Below are 7,674 nucleotides of genomic sequence, written 5' to 3'. Positions count from 1 at the left end.
GCCTTTTAATTTCCTGGCTACTGGTGCCAAGACTGTTGACTGTGGAGCCAAGCAAAGTAAAGCTGTGAACAATCTCAATCTCTTCACCATCCATCCTGATACTGCTAATGGGTTCAGTGGTGAGAATCTTTGTCTTCTTGACATTGAGCCTCAAGCCATATTGGCGGCTGCAGTCCTTGATCTTCTGCAGCAGGTGCTTCAAGTCCTCCTCAGGTTCAGCAAGGAGGGTTGTGTCATCTGCACAACACAGATTGTTGATAGATCTTCCATCACACTTGACCCCACATTTCTCCTCATAGAGCCCAGCCTCCTGGATAATCTGTTCTGCATATAGGTTGAAAAGGTATGGAGATAGGATGCATCCCTGGCATATGCCTTTCCCAATTTTGAACCATGCAGTGTTCCATTGCTCTTTTCTGATAACTGTCTCCTGGTCCAAGTATAAGTTTCGCATTAGAATGATCAAGTGTTCTGGGATTCCCATTCTTCTCAGAGTCAGCCACAGTTATGAATCACGTAGTCAAATGCCTTTGCATAGTCAATGAAACACAGATCGACATTCCTCTGGTATTCCCTGCTTTCAGATAAGATCCATCTAACATCAGCTACAATATCCCTAGTACCACAACCCCTTCTAAACCCAGCCTGGACTTCTGGCAGTTCTCTGCTGATGTGCTGTTTCAGTTGTTTTTGGGTAATCTTCAGTAGAATCTTGCTTGCAAATGAAATCAATGAGATATTTCTAAAGGTGAGAAAAAATGAAGTTGCTTTCGTAGTTAAAAATGTCATTGCTAGATCCATCTTGAAGTACAACATTGTGAGTGACAGGATAATATCCACACACATACAAGGAAGTCCAGTGAATACCACTATCATTCAGATATATGCACCAACAACCAGAGCCAAGGAAGAGGATATAGATGATTTTTACCAACTTTTACAATTGGAGATTGATCGAACATGCAATCAAGATATGTTGATAATAATTGGTGGCTGGAATGTAAAAGTTGGTAACAGAGAAGAAGATTCAGTACTTGGAAAACATGGACTTGGTGATAGAAATGGATCTGGAGAGAGAATGATTAAATTTTTCACAATGACTTATAGCAAATATGTTATTTAAGAGACATAAACACACACAAAAAAAGAGACATAAACACACGTAATATACTTGGATTTCACCTGATGGTATGCATAGGAGTCAGATCAATTACATCTGTGGAATGAATTGCTGGAGAAGCTCAATATCAGCTGTGCAAACTAGGCCAGGAGCTGATTGTGGAACAGGCCACCAACTACTCATATTCAAGTTCAAGCAGAAGTTGAGGAAAATTAAACCAACTCCAAGGCAACCAAAATATGACTTTGAGTCTATCCCACCTGAATTTCAGAACTATCTCAGTAACAGGTTTGAGGCCTTGAACACAAATGAGTGAAAACCAGACAAGTTGTGGGAGGATATGAAGGGTATCATCCAGGAAGAGTGCAAACGGTCATTGCAAAGACAGAAGAGGAAGCGAAGACCAAAATGGATGTCAGAAGACACTCTGAAAATTGCACTGGAGCGCAGAGAAGCCAAAGAACAACAAAGAATTCAAGATACTAAAGAGTTGAATAGAAGATTTCAAAAGGCAGCACGGGATGACAAAGCAAAATATTACAATGAAATGTGCAAGGAGTTGGAGTCAGAAAATCAAAAGGGCCGAACTCGCTCAGCATATCTTAAGCTCAAGGAACTGAAGAACAAATTCAAACCTCGAGTTGCTATAATCAAGGATGCTTTTGGCAAAATATTAAATGATCCAGGAAGTATTAAAAGAAGATGGAAAGAATATACTGAGTCACTGTATCAAAAGGAATTGGCAGACACAGAAGAATTTCATGAAACAACATATGAGCAAGAGCTTATGGTGATGAAAGAAGAAGTTCAGGCTGCTTTGAAGGAAATGGCAAAAAATAAGGCCCCAGGAATAGATGGTATACCCTTTGAAGTATTTCAGCTAACGGATGCTGCCCTGGATGTGCTCACCAAGTTGTGCCAAGAAATCTGGAGAACAACCACTTGGCCAACTGACTGGAAGAGATCTATATTTGTTCCCATTCCAAAGAAAGGTGACCCAATAGAGTGTGGAAACTTTAATATAGAGTCAATTCTAATTAATGGTGAATTTGTGCATCCCAAAAATGAAAGTGTGTTTCATACAATCTTCAATGTCTGATTTCTTTAGAAGTGGATTTCCATATCTTTCTTTCTATGTGAATCTCAGTAGGCCATAAATCACTAACATTTTTGTTATCACTCATGTCCTTATCTCTTACACCAACTAGTGACTCCCATTCCCTAACACTTATTGGAAAATTGTCACCAAGTTCGAAGGTATTTGAAGCACAGTTTTGACTCTTGAAAATGTCAATGTTCTGTTCCCATAGACAAACCTAAATCAAACTGTTTTTCAATAAATTCAAACTCTTAGCGAATAAGGTTTCCAAGGCTGAAATATTAAGGACACACAATACACACATTTAACATGAGCCTGTGAAAGGTAGATAGGTAGAGTAGAGAGGCAAGTGAATATGATAGAATAGTAAAATGATAAGTAGATATGAATGTGTTTGCATTATATTCTTCCCCCATACCTACTCCATTTGTATGCTAAGCAAATTATTTGAGAAGCTGGATTCTATGAAAAAGAATGTCACATCAGTATCAGCTGAAGACTTGTCAATAACCTACATTATGCAGATAACAAAACCTTACTTGATGAAAGGAGCACTTGTTGCAGAAGATCAAAAAGTGCATCCTTCAATATGAATTGCATCTCAATGTCAAGAAAACAAAAATTCCTACTACTAGACAACATTATGGTAGGCATTATGATACATGGGGAAAAGATTGAACCCATCAACTGCTTCATCTTTCTTGCATCCACCATCAACACCTTTGATAATAGAAGTCAGCAAATCAGCAGCCATATTGCACTGGGAAAGTTTGCAGTTTAGGACATCTCCAAATTATTGAGTAGTAAGAATATTAGTTTGAGGATTAAGGTGTGTCATAGTCTTTATCACTTGCTATTCTTCTGAGAGCGGGACAGTGAACAAGGGTGACAGAAGAAGAATTGATGCCTTTGAGATATGGTTTTGGAGAAGAGTACTGAGTATCCCTTGGACTGCTGAAAGAACAAATAAATATGTATTGGAAAAGTGCATCTAAAGTGCTCCATGGAGGGAAAAAAAGGATACGTTTTCACCTCACATACTTTGAATATGTTACTAGGAGAGTCTTATCCTTGGAGAAGGACATGTTCTTTAGAAAGGAGGAATGATCAGAGAAGTGGAGGAAGACCCTCAAGCAGGTGGATTGACACAGTAAGTGCCACAATGGACTCTAGTTTGTCAGGAAGTGTGAAGATAGCATAGGATAAGACAAGGTTCAAATCTGTTCTGCACAGGGTCACTACGAGTTATACGCAACTTGACTGAGTCTAATGACAACACCACCAATAAGGAAAGTAAACTGTTCCATTTTTTTCTAGTGGAACAACTGGTGGATTTGAACTGCCTCAAATCAGAGAATTGTTACCTATGGTGGACAGTGTTTGGTGAAGCTCCCCAATTAAAACAAGCTTGGAAGCAGAAGTGGCATCCACTTCCACAATAGCTTGCCTCTGGCAACCCTATGAACCTGGATAATGGATGAAAGTTATACAGGAGGTGTCCAGGACTTTTGTTCATAGGATCGCTATGAGTCACCTGTGTCACGATGGTACATAACAACAACACAACAATAACTTTTTATTTACCAGCCCAACACTACACAACTAGCGCTTCAATTTAAAACCTGATATTTTAGAATTTGTTACATATTTTACATGTTTTTAAGGATCTCTGAAGGCTTAGTAGATAGAGAGTTACACTAATAACCAGAAGCAGATATTTCAAATTTGCCACCTGCTTCACAGGTGAAAGATGGGCAATTGCTTTCACGCAATTGACAGACTCTGAAAACCTACTGGAAGTTCAACTTAGTCGGTTTCTATTCAATAGGTAGTGAGTTTTAGATTCCTGAATAAAATTTTATTGTAAAAGTTCTGAGGGAGCTTCTTGAGGAAAAAGTAGGCCAGCCACAGTTTGTACTCCATGATTGTCAGGTGGCTTCACAAATTTTGTGAGATAATTTTAAACTTCTTAGTACACATCAAGCAGGGTTGTGTTATCTACATAACACAGATTGTTGATGAGTCTTCCTCCAATCCTGATGCCACATCTCTCCTCATAAAACCCAGACTTCCAGATAATTTGTTCTGCATATAGTTTGAAAATGTATGGAGACAGGATATTCACCCTGTCCTACACTCTTCCCACATTTGAACTATGCAAAATTTCCTTGCTCTGTTCTGACGACTGCCTCCTGGTCCAATTATAGGTTTCACATGAGCACAAACAAATGTTCAGGGATTCCCATTCTTCTCAAAGTCAGCCACAGTTTTTTGTCATCCACCCAGTCAAATGCCTTTGCATAGCCAATGAAACAAAGGTAGATGTCCCTCTGGTACTCCCTGGTTTCAGCAAAGATACATATAACTTTAGCTATAATAGCCCTAGTACCTCTGGCTCTTCTAAACCCAGCCTTGCTGCAGAAGTTCAAGGACTGCAGCCTCCAATATGGATTCAAGTTCAACAACAAGAAAACAAAGATTGTCACCACTGGGCTGATTGGCAGCATCAAGATAGGTTGTGAAGAGATTAAGATTGTTAACAGCTTTAGTTTGCTTGGCTCCCAATCAACACCCTTGGTACCAGTAGCCAGAAAATGAAAATAATTGCATTGAAAAGTCTTCTGTCACAGACCTCTAAAAAACAGAAGAGCAATGATGTCAGTTTGGAGACTAAAGTGTGCCTGATTCAGGCCATAGCATTTGTAATTATTTGCTATACATCAGAAAGCTAGAAAGTTATTAGGGATGATAAAATGAGAATTGATGCCTTTGAATTATGGTGCTGGAGAAAAGTATTGAATATACCATGGACTACTAGGAGAACAAACAGGTTTATCCTAGAGATAGTGAGAGCAGGCCTCTTCTTGGAGGCAAGGATTCTGCAGCTTCTGACATACTTTGAACATGTTGCAGGGAGGGACCAGTCCTTGGAGAGGGACATCATGCTTGGGAGGGTGGAGGGACAGTGCAGGAGAGGAAGATCCTCAATGAGATGGATTGATTCAGTGATTGTGGTAATGGGGGTCAATGTGTCAGAGACGATAAGATTGACCCAGGATAGAGCAGGGTTTAGGGCTGTTGTATATTGGGTCACTATGACTTGCAGGCAACTCAATAGCACATAATAACTGTCTTTGTCTGTCCACCAGCAACCAACAGTGACACCCTGCTGGTTGGTAAGCACGACAGAGATACACTACTCTGGGAGAGGATCAGAGTCAATCCAGCTCAATGTTATTAGGGACTGCAGCACACTTATATACAAGCAAGTAAACAAGAAGAAAGGATAGGGTGGGCTTACAGAAGTGGGACATGCAGATTGGATAGGAGGCTCAACCTCCTATGAACCACTCCCAGCTCAAAAGATGTAGCAGCCATCTTCCCAGGTGGTGAGCTTTCTCAAGCCAGTACAGGAAAACACAGGAAATATTTTTCTACCCCGTATTAAAGGCCGTTGGGAGGCTTGCATTTATTCAGAGCTTGGGAGATCTGTCCTGGCCAAAGGCCCTCCTTTCCGCCCTAACATTCCCCAACAAATAACAACAACAGTACATATCAAACAATTATGTTCCACGGAACCTTACATCAGTGAAGTGGCAACAGCGGTACAAACACAAACCGTGCTATTGTGTCTGTGGCACGGACCACCATCGGTTCCTTCAAGGATTTTTTTTTTTCAATGATTGTTTTATCAGCCATTCCTGCCCATAGTCTGGCCAGACCTGTAATCATAGAAGTGCTGAAAAAGGCCTATGTGACTCAAGGAGTTGTGTAGGAGGTCATATTTGGACATGTTTTAGTAGCAGATTGCAGGCAGAATCCTATACAACAGGCAAGTATAGTGGCAGGAATCCCTCACAGTGTTCCCAGCATGGAGCTTCCAGATGATCTGTGGATCAAGACTGAAAGCCATGTGCCTGACAGCCGAGTCAGTGGGAACAGGAGACTCATCAGTTTAGTCACGGGAGGCACGGAAGACATGAGCAAGGTTCCTCACTTGGTTCATTTGAGAATAGGAATAAGGATGGGTGAGATTCCTCGCCTAGATGGAATACTCTGTGATTGGTTTACAGATGCATTTCACAACTATCACATGGATGTTTCCGCTAAAAATGTAGCCAAAAAATGGCAAGTAAGTCAGGAGGATCAAGATAAAATTGCAGTTATGTCCTAGAACTCGACAGAGAATGTTCAGAAAGCTGGCCATTTAGATAAAGAGATTGTACCTGTGTCTCTCTCCTCTCAAAAAGGTCCTACTGATATTAAAACTGATGAGTTTCTTCAACACCAGAACAACATACATGTCCAAGCAGAAGCGTTACGTTCTTTCATTTGGGACAAGGACAGTCTCTGCAGCTAATGTTTCAGGCATAAATTATTGTGCTGCTACTGCAGCCATTATGATCAAGTCAGAAGCTCTTCATTGTGGACTGACACCGTTAGCAGATTGTATCATAATCACAACAGGCATGGATCCTTCCATTAAGGGAACAGAACCAATTCCAGCAATAAAGCAAGTTGTTGTGAAAGCAGGTTTGTCACTACAGGATACTAATGTATTAGAAATCAGTGAAACCTTTGCAGTCCTCTCTTGCAATAGCTAAAGATCTGGGATTAAACCCAGACAAGATCAACATTAAAGGAAGGGTCATAGTCTTTGGACCACTCGCTGGGTGCATCTGGTTGTCAGATCCTGGTGACCCTGCTCTATACCTTGGAAAGAACATGAGAGAGCTGTGGTGTTGCTGCCCTGCCCTGTGCATCTGGGGTAGCATGGGAATAGCAATGTGTGTTCAGAGAGAATAAATTTGTTCTATTGATTAACCACAAACTAAACCTGTACCTTACTTTTTGCTTAACTTTATATGATAACTGATTTATATGTGGAAACAGGACCAGATTGAGGATGAAAAACATTCACTTCACAACAGGCATTGTGACACCTTTAATGTGGAATACTAGCAGTGCATACCACTGCATCTCATATTGTTATAAATAAAATAAAAGACCTCAGTCATTGAGGGCCTCTGAGTGAACAGCATCTTCCTAACTTCCGTGTTTATCATCTTTACTTTCTGGGTGTAATTTGATAAGACCATCAATTCGAAGGACGGCAATGGCAAATTTCAAACTTCTGTGGCAAATTTCAAACTCTTAAATTTGATAATGGTTTTATTCAAACACCCACACTTGTTTGTCATCACGAGGTTTGCCACTGATAACATTAAAACCAATCCTACCAAACTAAATTCCTGAATGTCCTATTAGATAATGAATTCCATATTTTCTTTTTAAAAAGCTAAGGCTGGGTTTAGAAGGGGTCGTGGTACTAGAGATATTGTAGCTGATGTTAGAGGATCTTGGCTGAAAGCAGGGAATACCAGAGGAATGTCTATCTGTGTTTCATTGACTATGCAAAAGCATTTGACTGTGTAGATCATAACAAACTATGGCT

At 40.3% G+C, this 7,674-nt stretch overlaps 1 pseudogene; it reads left to right on the top strand.

Annotated features, from left to right (window-relative positions):
- LOC102856453 overlaps positions 1-7,025 on the top strand; it is a 197,975-nt pseudogene extending 190,950 nt beyond the window's left edge.
- Positions 7,026-7,674: the final 649 nt, after the last annotated feature.

Source organism: Elephantulus edwardii, unplaced genomic scaffold, assembly GCF_000299155.1.
Source record: "Elephantulus edwardii isolate Elephantulus edwardi_28Jun2011 unplaced genomic scaffold, EleEdw1.0 scaffold00390, whole genome shotgun sequence".
Classification (NCBI taxonomy): Eukaryota; Metazoa; Chordata; class Mammalia; order Macroscelidea; family Macroscelididae; genus Elephantulus; species Elephantulus edwardii.
The sequence above is the reverse complement of the archived record's forward strand: the minus strand, read 5'-3'. Positions and strand labels throughout refer to the sequence as shown.